Source organism: Entelurus aequoreus, linkage group LG23, assembly GCF_033978785.1.
Source record: "Entelurus aequoreus isolate RoL-2023_Sb linkage group LG23, RoL_Eaeq_v1.1, whole genome shotgun sequence".
Lineage (NCBI taxonomy): Eukaryota > Metazoa > Chordata > Actinopteri > Syngnathiformes > Syngnathidae > Entelurus > Entelurus aequoreus.
The window spans coordinates 32,947,368-32,966,014 of record NC_084753.1 but is presented as its reverse complement, the minus strand read 5'-3'; the positions used below and the strand labels follow the sequence as shown (position 1 = coordinate 32,966,014).

The 18,647-nt window shown below is 39.9% G+C and overlaps 1 non-coding gene across 1 annotated transcript; it reads left to right on the top strand.

Annotated features, from left to right (window-relative positions):
• Window positions 1-16,407: 16,407 nt before the first annotated feature.
• Window positions 16,408-16,489, top strand: trnal-uag (transfer RNA leucine (anticodon UAG)). Its single transcript has one exon. It is a non-coding gene; the product is annotated as a tRNA-Leu (tRNA).
• The last annotated feature ends 2,158 nt before the right edge of the window (window positions 16,490-18,647 follow it).

Sequence of the window (18,647 nt, the reverse complement as noted above, 5' to 3'; positions counted from 1 at the left end):
ATTTGGGTGGGTACACCCTGGACAAGTCGCCACCTCATCACAGGGCCAACACAGATAGACAGACAACATTCACACTCACATTCATTCACTAGGGCCAATTTTTAGTGTTGCCAATCAACCTATCCCAGGTGCAGATTTACTGCAAAAATAGTGTTGTTATGGAGGAACAAGGGAGCTGTGTCTAACTGATGTAATCAATATGTAATCAATGAGAACCTGTCTGAGAAATGTTACAAAATTAGGACTTGTTTCCTGAATAGCTAAGCCAGCCCAACCAAGTAGGTTTTAAAAGGGCTCTGTAATAGCTATTATACGGGATTCGTGCTTGGACCACGCCATCAGATGGAAGACAAAGAGACCTCTCCTTTGCTTGGACAATTTCTCCAAAAATCCAAGAAGGACTAATTCGCCGAAAGAGACTCTCTTTTTTTCATCTGGTTCCCCCTGTTATCGAGCAGTAAGGGAAAGGATTTTGATTCTACACTCTGAGGACAAGAGTTTTGAATTATGATCTACTGGAGTGACTCAGCGGCGACTATACCCCTGGTGTTGACGGGAGCGTCTGGCAGAACCAGCCTGGCTGGTGAGGCGGAATGGCACCTCCTCGCAGTCGCCATCGAGGACATCCTGTGCGTCGTCAACAAGAACATCAGCAGAACCCGACTCTCGGCGTACGCTGTGCCTCTGTGCTTCCTCTTCTGCGGAGCAGTCAGAGTTTGGGTGTGGTCGCCCTGATCCTGCGACCCATCCAGCTCAATCCAATCAAAGAGACACTTTTCAGACTTTCCCCAAAGAACTCTGCACAGTAAAGATCGGACTGAACTCAACTGTTACACAAATTCGAAACTTGATTAACAATTTTATAAATTTTTATGTGAATGATTAATGACGCTGTGCAAAGCTTACGCTATTGAACCTGCAATAAATACAATTATAAAAATTCCAATAATTTATCATTCATCGTGCCAATACGTCCAAGATGTAAAAAGTTAGGAATCCTGTGTGTACTACAACTTGCTCTGAAATGTTGCTCTAAGTCAATCCACTTAAACATACTGTATGTCCTGAAGGGCTTTTTATCCCAGCCCTCAAATGTAACCTAGTCAGTAACAAGAGCCAAGATTCATTAGCGGTAAGCTATCTAAAACAGCAAGATTTGGGACTCAACTCAGTCTTACAAGATAGGCTTCTCAGCCGAGTCGACCACAAAAGGAAGCGGGACAGACGCTGAACCAAAGGGTAGTTAGAGCTAGGCGAATTGCATCGCCATCCAGCTGAGTAGAGACTCGTCGGTGGAGCAGCCTAGTAAGACTCGACTGCGCAGAGAGGACGGGACCCTTTGAACGGAGAGCAGGATCTAATTCGCAAGTTCTGGGAAGAACTTGTGAGTTAACACCGGAATCTAACATGTGGCGCCAAACGTGGGGCTCGACGTAAAGAATCGTTGAACCTGAAAGAAAAAGAACCCGCAGTTATCCAGGAGGATCACTGGTCGTTTGAGACGACCCGGTTATTGGAGGATCGCAAAAGACTGTGTATTGACTCCAGTTGAGTGGATAGGTGCCAAGAGGGCACTGAGGTCACTTAGTCCGTGATATTGGACTATCGACAGACGGACAAGACAAGCGGACGTCGTTGGAGTGCTGTTACCGACAAAGCGCCAACTGACGCCGTGAGGAGCCTGAGAAACTCCCAACCCTCTCCCTGACTCAACGCGCTAAGAGTGGCTTGAGGGGAACAGCGGTTTGAGACAACAAAAACAACCCAAGACAGCGAGATGGCGGGAGTGCAGCCATCTGTTGACAACACCACAGCAGTCATCAGAAGCTAAGAACGCGGGAGTTGAGGGGGGCGGCATCCGACAGACGAAGTGCAGCGGCATCAGACAGACAAGGAGCAGCGGCATCCGAAGCACGAGGAGCAGCGGCATCAAACAGACGAGGAGCAGCGGCATCCAATAAACGAGGAGTAACGGCAGCCTACGTCCGACGAGCAGCCTGCGTCCAAGGAGCAGCGGCAGCCGACGGCAGAGGAGCAGCCGGCGGAAGGGCTGCAAACAGAATCACAAAGAGGAACGAAGTAGTGGATCGTATCGTCCAGATGAGGAAAATTGTTTTTGTCGGGATCGAGAAATGGGAAGAAACGCCAAAAGGCAAAGTAGTCCCACAGTAGTGGGTGAAGAGGGTGACACAGGCAGTGCATGAGGCACTCGGCCATGCGGGCACTGTCCCAACACGCAAGTAGCTGGAAAAGCAGCAACTTTGGATTCCAGAAAAGGAGGTTCGTCGGGTCCTAAAAGACTGTGAGTTGTGTGGTCGGTACAACGCAGGACGGAGAGGACAGCGGACGGGAGGTCTATTAGTACGATCAGGAATCCAAGGAATTGGGCAGTTTAAGCCGGCTACTGACTAGAGACAACCAGGAGTTAAAAAAAAAAATGGCCAGTTACACACTGGACCTACCACCCTTCGTCAGACTGGCCACTGTTAAAGGTGTGGTTGTCTTGTGACGGGGTACAACGGGACTCTGGACAGGCAGAGCGACCAACATTATGGAGTATGCGAAGAAGGGCTTCTCCTCGGAAGAAAAGGAGATACTCCAGTGGAGAGAAGTAAACAATGCATGTGTAGTATGTCTGAAACCATCTACCCTGGAAGTGCTGTGGGAAGGGCCTGGCTGGGAGAAACCGCCGAGGTTTGCTAAACAGCAATCGAAGTTCAGGCGCGTTTACTACAAGCCAGTAAAGGTACTGGATGCATACGCGGGTGGTATGTGTCGCTGGGAATGGTTGCCAAGGCTGAGCTTCCTTACCCAGTGGGATATACGTGGAGGTTCGCTGGACCTGACGGAGTGTAGTTGCCAGTGGGATGGATGGAAGCTGTGCACCTGCAAACCGTGTCGTCAGCGGCAGTTCTCGGGACGATTGCTGCTTTTTTTTTCTAAAATGTAGTGGGTGGGGCTTATATACCGCTGTGCTATCCAATATGCATATACACACTAATACATACTTTGTGCAGTCTTCCATATTGCACCGTCGTTGTTATTTTGAAGCAAATAAACATTTATGATGCATAAACGCACTGCAGGCTTAAAGCCACGGCATGCTGGGAAATACTTGACTTTGGTGTCAGGAAGTTAATAAGCAGCATATGGAAACTAATGGAAGATGTCCATCATTTGATAAACGGCACATGTACTTCAGCACAGTGATTGGCAGACAACATAAATCATTTTGAAGGAAAAGACAGCTCAATTATGTCCTCATGTCGTCTCCTTGATATCTCAACTTACATCACTTGTTATTATTATTAATATACTGAAAACTTTGTCAGTATTGAACCACAAACTCCAATTTCTGCCCTTGGCGTCTAAATATCACTTAGCAGTGTTCTTGTTGGACAATAATAAACATGTTATGGTTACAATCGTACATCCAGCCATGCATGCATGTGATTACTCTGCAACTTTTCCCAGAACATACAAACTCCACACAAAGATGCTCCGATATTCTTCTATTATTTGAAGGTTTTAGTCATTTTGGAGACATTTGTCCACTACAAACATAAATAACGGCATTATATGTCATACTTTTATTTGAATTATTAGGAGTGGGGTTGTCCAAATACAACTTTACGATACAATACCCATATTGGAGCCTTGAGTATTGGTTGATACTGATCCGATACGATATCAGCAGGAATCATTTTATTTAGTAGTGTGGAATGTTAGAAAAGGTTTGATCAGGTGAAATGAGTCAAACAGAGAACAACGGTAGCTATGAAAAACACTAGGATATTTATTATTAACCATCTGAAATGGACTTATGCTGTCTTTAAGTTAAAGTGGAGCGGTAATGGGTCACAATAATTTAAATTGAATGATGCAAACACGTTTGTTACTGGATATTGCCTTGGAGACTTTGTATGTGTAAGTAATGTGCAACTATAGTTATTTGATACTTGTTTGTACTGACAAATGTCACATTTTATTGTTCAATGGTTATTACCTGTGTCTAGCTTGTGTGCTATTGTGTGCTTAGCTGTTGTGTAGCTGCGAGCTCCTAGTAGCATATAGACTAGCATGTTTACCTTTCGTAAATGACTTGGCTGAAATAGAAAAACATTTGTGTTTATTGGAGGACTTTTAGATGTTGACTAGCTGTCCATCTTTGAACAAGTAAACACTCTGCAGGACTGCTTATATCGCACATGATATCACACACAAGTAAACACTCTGCAGGACAGCTTGTATCGCACATGACATCACACACAAGTAAACACGCTGCAAGACCGCTTGTATCGGACATATCATCAAACACAAGTAAACACGCTGCAAGACCGCTTGTATCGCACATGACATCACACAAGTAAACATTCTGCAGGACTGCTTGTACCGCACATGATTTCACACAAAAGTAAATACGCTGTAGGACCGCTTGTATCGCACATGATATCACACACAAGTAAACACTCTGCAGGACAGCTTGTATCGCACATGACATCACACACAAGTAAACACGCTGCAGGACTGCTTGTATCGCACATGATATCACACAAGTAAACACTCTGCAGGACCACTTGTATCGCACATGACATCAAACACAAGTAAACACTCTGCAGGACTGCTTGTATCGCACATGATATCACAAACAAGTAAACACTCTACAGGACTGCTTGTATCGCACATTATCACACACAAGTAAACAAGCTGCAGGACCACTTGTATCGCACATGACATCACACACAAGTAAACACTCTGTAGGACTGCTTGTATCGCACATGATATCACACACAAGTCAACACTCTACAGGACTGCTTGTATCGCACATTATCACACACAATTAACACGCTGCATGACCGCTTGTATCGCACATGATATCACACACAAGTAAACACTCTGCAGGACAGCTTGTATCGCACATGATATCACACACAAGTAAACACTCTGCAGGACCGCTTGTATCGCACATGATATCACACACAAGTAAACACTCTACAGGACTGCTTGTATCGCACATTATCACACACAAGTAAACACGCTGCAGAACCACTTGTATCACACATGGCATCACACACAAGTAAACACTCTGTAGGACTGCTTGTATCGCACATGATATCACACACAAGTCAACACTACAGGACTGCTTGTATCGCACATTATCACACACAATTAACACGCTGCAGGGCGGCTTGTATCGCACATGATATCATACATTTTACGTGCAAGCTCATTTTTGGCTACCCCCCAGATATTGGAAGTCAGAATCTGATTGGGACGCCCCCGAGAGTGAGAGTCACGTTTCACTTTGGCGTAAAAAGCATGCTCCTCAAATCTTAACGAGATCAATAGCATTGTTGTGGGAAAGCTGCAGCCATGAAAGGGATGAGCGAGGAGGGAGTTCCATCAAGGGAAATTAATTATCCTTCGTAAATGAAAGGAGCCCAGCAGGGGGTGTCCATGTCACATCAAGGAAACACTTCATTACTGAGAGTATGTACGCTCAGCTCATCTTTTGTGCACTTTTGGGGACCAGTGGCATGCGGTGAGGTTCATGTCAGGTGAGGCACTGACTTCATCACAGTCAGATTTACAAACATATGAACCCTAAAGAGTATCTTATTCACCATTTGATTGGCAGCAGTTAACGGGTTATGTTTAAAAGCTCATACCAGCATTCTTCCCTGCATGGCACTCAGCATCAAGGGTTTGAATTGGGGGTTAAATCACCAAAAATTATTCCCAGGCACGGCGCCGCTGCTGCCCACTGCTCCCCTCACCTCCCAGGGGGTGAACAAGGAGATGGGTCAAATGCAGAGGACAAATTTCACCACACCTAGTGTGTGTGTGACAATCATTGGTATACTTAACTTTAACTTTACACTTACAAACTGTAGCACACAAAAAAGCACATTTAATAAAAAAAACGTTATTATGGTCTTACCTTTACTTATAAGTGCAGGAGCAGTGGTGTTCGTGTTGGAAGAGTTGTAAATGAATGAAATATGAAATTTGCGCTGCAGTCTGCAGGTGTACCTAATGTTGTGTCCCTGTTCACGGCTCCTCCGGTGCGCCGCGCGCGAGCATTGTTGTTTTTGCACTTTTTGGCTTCTTGTTAAGTGACTTTTTTTGGGTGGATTCGGTCTTGCACGTGGAGGGTTTGGGTGTGGGCTTTGGTTGGTCGGGCGGTGCATTCTGCGGCGGAGGTGCTTGGCACCAGGAGGCGGGGTTATGAGACGAGCCTCCAGTTTTATGATCGCTCAGCACAAGAAATACGTTACACACATACAGTTGTTGACAAAATACACTGTACATTATATACCTCAGCTAACTAAACTATGGAAATGTATAATATAATTCATATAGCAATACAGTCTCACTGCACAGCAGGCCAGCAGTTAGCCGAGTCATTGTGCACAATCCATGTTGAGGCACAACGCAGTGACGTGCCTCAACTGGCTGCTGATCACCGCATCGTCTCTTCTCAGTATTTGAACGGCAAATGTGAAAATAAAAATAAAAATAATCTAAAACTGGTGAAGTTAAATGGAAAATAACTTTAGTATAATCACTGGATACATATAGCAATTTAATTAATTTTTTTTCTTTTTACTTTTTATTTCTTTCCATGATGGCAGGTGAGGCCGTGCCTCCCCTGCCTCTAGTGACGGCACGCCACTGGTGGGGACCACAGGACGCCGCCCATCCATTTTCTACCGGTTGTCCCTCAAGAAAAGATGGGGCCTGTGCAAGTTTTCATTTTCAAACGACTCCAGCACTGTCAGATCAACAGGTATTTGCCTGATCTGAAATATTGCTGGACCAGCCAGGATGCCACTCGTGCTTTTGTTAGCCTACACGACTAGCGGACCGCCAAACGTCACCCACGTAGGCTAGACCAGTGGTCCCCAACCTTTTTGTAGCTGGAGACCGGTCAACGCTTGAAAATTTGTCCCACGGACCGGTGGTGGGGTGGGGTGGGGAGGTAGGGTGGATTTTTTTTTTTTTTTTTTTTTTTTTTTTTTTTTCATAAAGAAATGCAATCATGTGTGCTTACGGACTGTGTCCCTGCAGACTGTATTGATCTATATTGATATATAATGTATATATTGTGTTTTTTATGTTGATTTAATTAAAAAAACAACAAAAAAAACACAATTGTTTTGTTTTTGTTTTTTTTTAATTTCTTGCGCGGCCCGGTACCAATCGTACCGGTCCGCGGCCCAGTGGTTGGGGACCACTGGGCTAGACCAGACACTTCCAACTCGGGTTGCTCATGTATGCAATACCCCCGCCAGCCCACAAGGGGCAATGGCGAGGAATATGTGTCACAATGAAGCAGCAATGGAGTGAGTGGAAGAAGACGAGTTATTTCAACCAAAAATCTGACTTTTAACAGTGAGCAAGTGCACCAATCATTGTTTCCTGTCAGACCTTTTAAAGGGGAAACACACTTTTTTTTGGAATTTTGCCAACCGTTCACAATCTTTATGAGAGACAAAACTTTATATACAGTTTATATACTTGCAGTGTGTATATTGTACATATTACATATTGTTATGAAGGTGTTTGTTACTACATTATATATATATTTGCAGTGTGTGTATTGTACATATTACATATTGTTATGAAGGTGTCTGTTACTACATTATATACTGTATATACTTGCAGTGTGTATATTGTACATATTACATATTGTTATGAAGGTGTCTGTTACTACATTGTATATATACTTGCAGGGTGTATATTGTACATATTACATATTGTTATGAAGGTGTCTGTTACTACATTATATATATACTTGCAGTTTGTATATTGTACATATTACATATTGTTATGAAGGTGTCTGTTACTACATTATATATATACTTGCAGTGTGTATATAAAACATATGACATATTGTTAGGAAGGTGTCTGTTACTACATTATATATATACTTGCAATGTGTATATTGTACTTATTACATATTATTATGAAGTCGTCTGTTACTACATTGTATATATACTTGCAGTGTGTATATAAAACATATTACATATTGTTATGAAGGTGTCTGTTACTACGTTATATTTAAACTTGCAGTGTGTATATCGTACATATTCCACATTGTTATGAAAGTGTCTGTTACTAAATTATATATATATATATATATACTTGCAGGATGTATATTGTACATATTACATATTGTTATGAAGGTGTCTGTTACTACATTATATATATACTTGCAATGTGTATATTGTACATATTACATATTGTTATAAAGGTGTCTGTTACTACATTGTATGTATACTAGCAGTGTGTATATTCTACATATTATTATGAAGTTGTCTGTTACTACATTGTATGTATACTTGCAGTGTGTATATAAAACATATTACATAATGTTATGAAGGTGTCTGTTACTACGTTATATATAAACTTGCAGTGTGTATATCGTACATATTACATTTTGATATGAAGGTGTCTGTTACTACATTATATATATACTTACAATGTGTATATTGTACATATTACACTTTGTTATGAAGGTGTCTGTTACTACATTATATATATACTTGCAGTGTGTATATTGTACATATTACATATTGTTATGAAGGTGTCTGTTACTACATTATTTATATACTTGCAGTGTGTATATAAAACATATTACATATTGTTAGGAAGGTGTCTGTTACTACATTATATATATACTTGCAATGTGTATATTGTACATATTACATATTGTTATAAAGGTGTCTGTTACTACATTGTATGTATACTAGCAGTGTTTATATTGTACATATTATTATGAAGTTGTCTGTTACTACATTGTATGTATACTTGCAGTGTGTATATAAAACATATAACATATTGTTATGAAGGTGTCTGTTACTACGTTATATAAACTTGCAGTGTGTATATCGTACATATTCCATATTGTTATGAAGGTGTCTTGTTACTACATTATATATATATACTTGCAGGGTGTATATTGTACATATTACATATTGTTGTGATGGTGTCTGTTACTACATTATATATATACTTGCAGGGTGTATATTGTACATATTACATATTGTTATGAAGGTGTCTGTTACTACATTATATATACTTGTAGTGTGTATATAAACATATTGTTATGAAGGTGTCTGTTACTACATTGTATATATACTTGCAGTGTGCATATTGTACATATATATTGTTATGAAGGTGTCTGTTACTACATTATATATATACTTGCAATGTGTATATTGTACATGTTACACATTGTTATGAAGGTGTCTGTTACTACATTGTATATATACTTGCAGGGTGTATATTGTACATATTACATACTGTTATGAAGGTGTATGTTACTACATTATATATACTTGCAGTGTGTATATAAAACATATTACATTTTGTTATGAAGGTGTCTGTTACTACATCATATATGTACTTGCCGTGTTTACATAAAACGTTGATGGAGGATTTTGAAGTTATTTTCGAGGTATTGAAGGCTACAACGCCGACTCACATTAGCCGCACCTTGCTGTCGTTTTGTTATTATCTTTAAAATCCTAAACAAAAAAAAACTTGTTCTTGTCTCTTATGATTGTGAGCGATAGGCAGCATTGCAAAAACAGTGCAGTTCCCCTTTAAATGAAGGACACAATGTTCCAGATAAGCAGCAGCAACACATATAAGCTTCATCACGAAACTTGGTCAAACATCTATAAGTAAATATTGTGCATAAAGATATTTAAATTGTTTGCTATTGAAATTGTTGACTTTGTGTTGTCGTTTGTATTCATGTTTGTGTTGTTTTTCGTCTGAGTAGCTAACTGGTGACCAAAGCTCGTTTAATACATGTAGTGCTAAAATTGACCAGTAGGAGGGCGATAACGGGACACTTTAGGTTTAATTGTGTTAGGTCACATTGTGTGCAATGTTTGCTGTGGATATTGTCTATTTATATATGAGTAAACATCTATAGTTTATTCTGTGAATGTATTAACATTAAATGTATTTTAATTTAGTAAAATACACAATGCAATTATTTGTATAAAATACACAATGGCCGTTATACTATTGTAATGTTTATTTTGGTTATATTTTCAGTATTAAAACCCTAAATGAAGGAAGAAGTGTAAAGAAATAAAACTGAGGAAGGCAAAGAATGCAAAAGAAGGAACATCAATCCTCAACAAAACATCTGGAGCTTTTGTTTCTTCATGCTGTTAACTATATCTGTCTCGCTGCACGCGCTGGAAACGAGTAGCGAGGGCAGAATATAACCACAGTCTCAAAGGAATATAACCTGCGGAAGAAACATCCGCATTTTGATGTCCGGCCCCTGAGCCCCTGGTTTCTTGAAACAGTGGCCCTCTTCATGATGTAGTTGATTAGCCCTGGCGAAGAGTCTGTGCTAGGGTTTTGTTGTGTTTATGACGCTGATCACTCGATGTAAACGCAGGCACACAGGAAGCGATCACGGCGCCACTAAAAGTAGTTCCTCTTAGCGCTTATAATAACAATAGCACAAATACTTGTTAATATTCAAGTCACCAAATGTAAATGAAGTATTGTTGGAGCTTTTTGGATGATTTTTCATTGGGTTTTATGGGCAGAATAGTGGAGCTCACATTGACTCCATGATAAGCGGACTTTTATTTATGTTTATTATACAAGTTAGAATGCATCCAATCTTTGTGTCTTTCATAAGGATTGTGAACGATAGGCACAATTCCCCCCAAAATTGCTGTTCCCCTTAAAGTTTGTTGTAAACAAACATGGCGTTAAGGGAAGACTTTCATGTGCTAGACTTAGACTTAGACTTACTCTTCCTTTTATTGTCATTCAAATTTGAACTTTACAGTACAGATTAGAATGCAATTTCGTTGCATTAGTAGTGCAGGATAAAAGAGCAATAAGGTGCAGATTATCGACCGATAAATGCTTTAAAATGTAATATCGGAAATGATCGGTATCGTTTTTTTAAATTATCGGTATATTTATGTTATATTAAATTAACATAAAAAGCACAAGATACACTTACAATTAGTAGAACAACCCAAAAAAACTCCCTCCCCCATTTACACTCATTCATACAAAAGGATTGTTTCTTTCTGTTATTGATATTCTGGTTTCTACATTATATATCAATATATATCAATACAGTCTGCAAGGGATGCAGTCCGTAAGCACACATGATTGTGCGTGCTGCTGGTCCACTAATAGTACTAATCTTTAACAGTTAATTTTACTCATTTTCATTAATTAGTAGTTTCTATGTAACTGTTTTTATATTGTTTTACTTTCTTTTTTATTCAAGAAAATGTTTTTAATTTATTTATCTTATTTTATGTTTATTTTTTATTTTTTAAATGACCTTATTTTCACCATACCTGGTTGTCCAAATTAGGCATAATAATGTGTTAATTCCACGACTGTATATATCGGTATCGGTTGATATCGGTATCGGTTGGTATCGGTAATTAAGAGTTGGACAATATTGGGATATCGGATATCGGCAAAAAAGCCATTATCGGACATCCCTAGTGCAGATATAAATAAATAGATTATTTGCACCAATTGTCCTTTGAAGCCAAGCTATGTTGACATAAATGGAGTGCTTACCCATATAAACAGGAAAAACTTCCCCGGCCAGCTGAACCAAACAGACAACTGTCCATCGAGTCAGTCACTTTAATATTGATCATGAAAGGACAAGCGTTAGAAAATGGATGGATGGATACACGCAGCACGTCATGCGTGTTATTACAACTACAGTACATAGGCTGTCTGGCTATGAAATAATACTTTACAGATACTGTAATATGATTGTTCATGTTTTTCACACAGTACAGATTGGTGTTCTATCACAGTGTTGTGCGTTACAAACTCAAACGTGATTTGTGTTGACGTAGAAGCTAGCTTATCTCTTTCCGTAGTTAACTTTTACAGCTAATACCGGAGCATGCCGATGTGTTACTACGCTAGAAAAAGTTCCTCAGTATTCATTCCTGTGTTTCCCACACATTCATTTATTTGTGGCGCCACGAAAGAATTACGTCCGCCACATATAAATAATTTTTTTTTTTTTAAATATACATATATATATATATATATATATATATATATTTTTTTTTTTTTTTTTTGTCCTGTCCAGCTTCTTTAGGCAAATCATATAGTTGATGTAGATGCCCATATAGGCTGTTCAGATTTACTTTACAAAAGAGAAGTGTAGGATACTTCTCTTGTTGCCTTATTTGTATTTGACCACTCCTGTTTTCTGTTTATTTGTTACTGACTGTGGCAGGACACCTCTGCCTCTGTTTCACTTTATGTTGCTGGTAAATAATATGGTCGTAGTAGTAGGCTAAAGTTAAATTATTTAGTATGCACTAATTAAAGGGGCAGAGCTTTAAGAGACATTTTAGCTTTTGTATTTTATAAGATATATTTTTTGTAAGAACCACAATTAATAAATATATTTCAGTGAATAATTTATTGTTCAAATCTGTATATAAATATGTACATAAAGTGTTGTAATTATATTGTAAAATGGATGGATGGATGGATGGATGGATGGACGTTTAAAACAAAACTGTTATTATTAATTAGTAAGTATACATTTTTTGAGCCTTTTTAGAGAAAATCATATCATCGTAGTAAATTATGCAAATTACTCGATGATGTCATGGTGACCACGCCCATAGACACGCCCGTAGCCACGCCCCCACCACCACAGGTATCTTGGCAGTTTATGGGAAACACTGCATTCTTACAATAACAATGTTGCTACAGTTTGGTTATTATACAGGTTACAGAACGTAAATGAAGTGTTGTTGTGTTTTTTTTTAATGCATTTTAAAGTGATTTATAGGTCGAACTGTTTGCTAACATTAGCTGCATTGCTAGCCACTTAGAACGAGCCCATTATTAAATGTTAGAATGCAAAAAAAAAAAATTGGCTTGTCTCTCATGATGATTGCGAACGATTGGCAACATTCCAAAAAATGTGCAGTTCCCCTTTAACCGTACTTGGCCAATAAAAATAATTGTGATTCCGATGTCATTGTGTGGGGGAAATGAGCACCTGTGGCAAAATGCGCGTTGGTGCTGATGACTTTCCTTAGCGAAGCAATTAAATGACATAATAGCAAAGTAGGGAGACGCAGCAGTCGAGCTGAGAGTGTTTTTTTTTGCCACAGCTGTGCTTCGGACTGAACACAATCCCACCTTGAACCCAAACAAAAGTCTTCCGATGCTCAGACAGTCGGCGAGAGTAAAAACCGCCGGCGGGCAGCCTTGAATTGGCTAATTTAGCCAATAACGCCGCGGAGGAAGCCAGCTGGGACCTTTTATGGAAGCTGTAATAGAAATATGTAATGGACTGCTGCTCGCTATCATCAGGCTGCTGACTGACACTTTGGATCAGCTCCCTGTTGCGTTAGGGGCCTTCCCATCGGGCCCGAGATGGGATTCACGGAACATTCCATTGTTTTCCTCCTCAGGCGGAGCCATTGTCTTACCAGATCAGTGGGCATGCATTTGGAGCAGGATAAAAGTCAACGCATGCATACGTAATCATGGAGCTCATTGTTATTATCGTTATTAGCATTATTAGTCCTAAATGCAACAGCTCAGTTAGAGATAATGTCGGAAAGAGTTGACACAAACTTGAAACAAGCTTGTGCATTTTCATATAACACTACTCTCTATCCGTTACATCTGGCTTGTATATTTAAAAATACCGTACACTAGGGGTGTAACGGTACACAAAAATTTCGGTTCGGTACGTACCTCGGTTTAGGGGTCACGGTTCGGTTCATTTTCGGTACAGTAAGAAAACAACAAAATATAAATTGTTTTGGTTATTTATTTACCAAATTTTTAAACAATGGCTTTATCCTTTTAACATTGGGAACATTATAATAATTCAGCCCATGTTAATCAACATTAAACTGCCTCAAGTTGTTGCTCAGATTAAAATAAAAATGACAAAACTTTTCTTCTACATATAAAAAGTGCAACATTAAACAGTTTCAAGTCAACTCATCATGCTTAATTTATTACAGCATTTGGGAAGCCTGTAGTTGATTTTTATTATGTAAATGTTATATTTTTATCAACATGTGATAGCAGGGACCCTGCCATTCAAAACTAGGCTGCTACATTACTAATGATTAATGTAACTATAGCTGAAAAAATAGTACAATACAGTGTTTCCCATAAACTGCCAAGATACCTGTGGCGGTGGGGGCGTGGCTATGGGCGTGGTCACCATGACATCATCGAGTAATTGGCATAATTTACTACAATGATATGATTTTCTCTAAAAAGGCTAAAAAAATGTATACTTACTAATTAATAATAACAGTTTTGTTTTAAACGTCCATCCATCCATCCATTTTACAATATAATTACAACACTTTATGTACATATTTATATACAGATTTGAACAATAAGTTATTCACTGAAATATATTTATTAATTGTAGTTCTTACAAAAAATATATCTTATAAAAATATAAAAGCTAAAATGTCTCTTAAAGCTCTGCCCCTTTAATTAGTGCATACTAAATCATTTAACTTTAGCCTACTACTACAACCATATTATTTACCAGCAACATAAAGTGAAACAGAGGCAGAGGTGTCCTGCCACAGTCAGTAACAAAGAAACAGAAAACAGTCGTGGTGGTAGATAGACACAAAGCTTCATCAAACATCTGATCCACTGAACAAAGAGCTCCAAAAATCTTGATCCTACACTTCTCTTTTGTAAAGTAAATCTGAACAGCTGATATGGGCATCTACATCAACTATATGATTTACCTGAGAAGCTGGACAGGACACAAAAAAAAAATACAATAAAAAAAATCTATTTGTGGCGGCCTTAATTCTTTCGTGGCGGGCCGCCACAAATAAATGAATGTGTGGGAAACACTGCAATAGCAATAGGAGAGACTATTCATCCCTGAACACTATGGAGTTCATGTAGGCTTAATGATGCACTTACATTATTAGATCAACTATCAGAGACAGAAAGTCTTCATTTAACATAATGTCCTTTTTTGCTGCTTCAACACAGCTCAATCAACACAGAAAAAGGTAAAGTGAAATAACAGACAGACAGGGTTTTGCTGTCCGTAACACACACACACACACACCGCAAAATGAGCTAACATTACGCTAAAAGCGAGTTAGCCTTCACCTCAAGCCAGGACTGCGAGCGAGCTGAAGCTGCTGTTTATGTTTCTAGAACGTCAACAGGCTCATAGTGATGTTACTAGTAGTTGACTGGGAGGTGTTTATTATAATTTGGAGAGAGTCCGCTGCCTGATGCTTACCTGCTAAACGCTAAGCACTGACTACATGCGCTCTGAATACGCACTGCTGATTGGCTGTTACCGCTCTGAATACGCACTGCTGATTGGTTGTTACCGCTCTGTTTGTAACCAATCAGATGGTTGTGTGGGTGGGACAATGCTGGGTGCTGTGTAGAGTTCTGACAGAGATAGAGGCAGAAGGAAGCGGAGCATCTTGTTAAGACTTGAGCTTAGGCGGCTACTTTATATGTTCGTGTGGAAACTCCTTCGGTACACCTCCGAACCGAACTGAACCCCCCGTACCGAAACGGTTCAATACAAATACACGTACCGTTACACCCCTACTGTACACACAAATATAAATATTGTGTAGAAATTATTGCGGCGCTTAAACGCGCACGTCAACTGTCTAAAACGTACGTTTTGTTTCTTGTGTCGACAACAACGTGTAACAATACATCTATATATTGATCAAACCACACAATTGTTGTCGCTGTTCCTGTCTACAGCGCTAAGCCTTCTGGGTAATGTAGTATATAAACATGTACTTCTGAGTTGACATGTATTTATATATTTATTATGTATTTATCCAGGCTGAGAGGAATAAGAACATATTGACATTTGCAATGCTGACCGAGCAAGAGGTAACATTTCCATGTTAGATATGTTGAGGTGTGATAATAATCTCTCCTCGTCTCTCATTTAGCAACAAAAATGAGCGCTGTAGATGGCGCTCAACAGTCGACAAATGTTGTGTGTGTATATATATATATATATATACAACATTTCTATTTCAGAACATCAAATAAACATCCATCCATCTTCTAGCGCCAGTCTCTTTTGGCTGGAGCCCATTTAAACGAACGGCGTACGCCAGAGATCAATACCGGGACCTGCTTAGATGGTTCAGATCTGGTCTTGGATTTTAAATTGGTCAAATCTGGTCATGGACTTCTATTGGTCAAACCTGATCTTGGACTTTGATTGGTCCAATCTGGTCTTGGACATCAATTGGTCAGATCTGGTCTTGGACATAGATTGGTCACATCTGGTCTTGGACTAAGATTGTTCAGATCAGGTCTTGTACTTTGATTGGTCAAATCTGGTGCTGGATGTTAAATGGTAGCGTGGCCGAGTGGTCTAAGGCGCTGGATTTAGGCTCCAGTCATTTCGATGGCGTGGGTTCGAATCCCACCGCTGCCAGGAGCTTTTTACCATGAATTGATTTACTTGGACCCCGACTTAAAAAAGTTGTAAAACTTATTCGGGTGTTACCATTTAGTGGTCAATTGTACGGAATATGTACTATACTGTGCAATCTACTAATAAAAGTTTCATTCATCCATTCAATTGGTCAGATCTGGTCTTGGACATAGATTGGTCAGAGCTGGTCTTGGACATAGTTTGGTCAGATCGGGTCTTGGACTACAATTGGTCACATCTGGTCTTGGACTAAGATTGTTCAGATCAGGTCTTGTTATTTGATTGGTCAAATCTGGTATTGGACTACAATTGGTCAGATCTGGTCTTGGACTACAATTGGTAAAATCTGGTCTTGGACTACAATTGGTCAGTTCCGGGGCTTGGACTACAATTGATCAGACCTGGACTTGGACTACAATTGGTCAGTTCCGGGTCTTGGCCTACAATTGATCAGACCTGGACTTGGACTACAATTGGTCAGATCTGACCTTGTACTTCGATTGGTCAAACCTGGTCTTGAACATCGATTGGTCATTTGACTACAATTGGTCAGATCTGGCCTTGGACTATGATTGGTGAAATATCAGATCTGACCAATCTATGAGATCAGGTCTTGTACTTTGATTGGTCAAATCTGGTCTTGGACTACAGTTGGTCAGATCTGGACTTGGACTACAATTGGTCAAATCTGGTCTTGGACTACAATTGGTCAGATCTGGTCTTGGACTTCAATTGGTCAGATCTGGACTTGGACTTTGATTGGTCAGATCTGGTCTTGGACATAGATTGGTCAGATCTGGTCTTGGACATAGATTGGTCACAACTGGTCTTGTACTTAAATTGGTTGGATATGGTCTTGGACTAAGACTGTTTAGATCAGGTCTTGGACTATGATTGGTCATATCTGGTCTTGGACTACGATTGGTCAGTTCTGGTCTTGTACTTAGATTGTCAGATCTGGTCTTGGACTACAATTGGTCAGATCTGGTCTTGGACTACAGATGGTCAGACCTGGACTTGGACTACAATTGGTCAGATCTGAACTTGGACTTCGATTGGTCAAATCTGGTCTTGGACATCGGTTTGCCAGATCTGGTCTCGGACATCAGTTTGCCAGATCTGGTCTCGGACTACGATTGGTCAGTTCTGGTCTTTAACTTAGATTGTCAGATCTGGTCTTGGACTACAATTGGTCAGATCTGGTCCTGAACTACAATTGGTCAGATCTGGACTTGGACTACAATTGGTCAGATCTGAACTTGGACTTCGATTGGTCAAATCTGGTCTTGGACATCGATTGGTCAGATCTGGTCTTGGACATAGATTGGTCACATCTGGTCTTGTACTTAAATTGGTCGAATATGGCCTTGGACTAAGATTTTTCAGATCAGGCCTTGGACTATAATTGGTCATATCTGGTCTTGGACTACGATTGGTCAGTTCTGGTCTTGAACTTAAATTGTCAGATCTGGTCTTGGACTACAATTGGTCAGATCTGGTCCTGAACTACAATTGGTCAGATCTGGACTTGGACTACAATTGGTCAGATCTGAACTTGGACTTCGATTGGTCAAATCTGGTCTTGGACATCGGTTTGCCAGATCTGGTCTCGGACATCAGTTTGCCAGATCTGGTCTCGGACTACGATTGGTCAGTTCTGGTCTTGAACTTAGATTGTCAGATCTGGACTTGGACTACAATTGGTCAAATCTGGTCCTGAACTACAATTGGTCAGAACTGGACTTGGACTACAATTGGTCGGATCTGAACTTGGACTTCGATTGGTCAAATCTGGTCTTGGACATCGATTGGTCAGATCTGGTCTTGGACATAGATTGGTCACATCTGGTCTTGTACTTAAATTGGTCGAATATGGCCTTGGACTAAGATTGTTCAGATCAGGCCTTGGACTATAATTGGTCATATCTGGTCTTGGACTACGATTGGTCAGTTCTGGTCTTGAACTTAAATGGTCAGATCTGGTCTTGGACTACAATTGGTCAGATCTGGTCCTGAACTACAATTGGTCAGATCTGGACTTGGACTACAATTGGTCAGATCTGAACTTGGACTTCGATTGGTCAAATCTGGTCTTGGACATCGGTTTGCCAGATCTGGTCTCGGACATCAGTTTGCCAGATCTGGTCTCGGACTACGA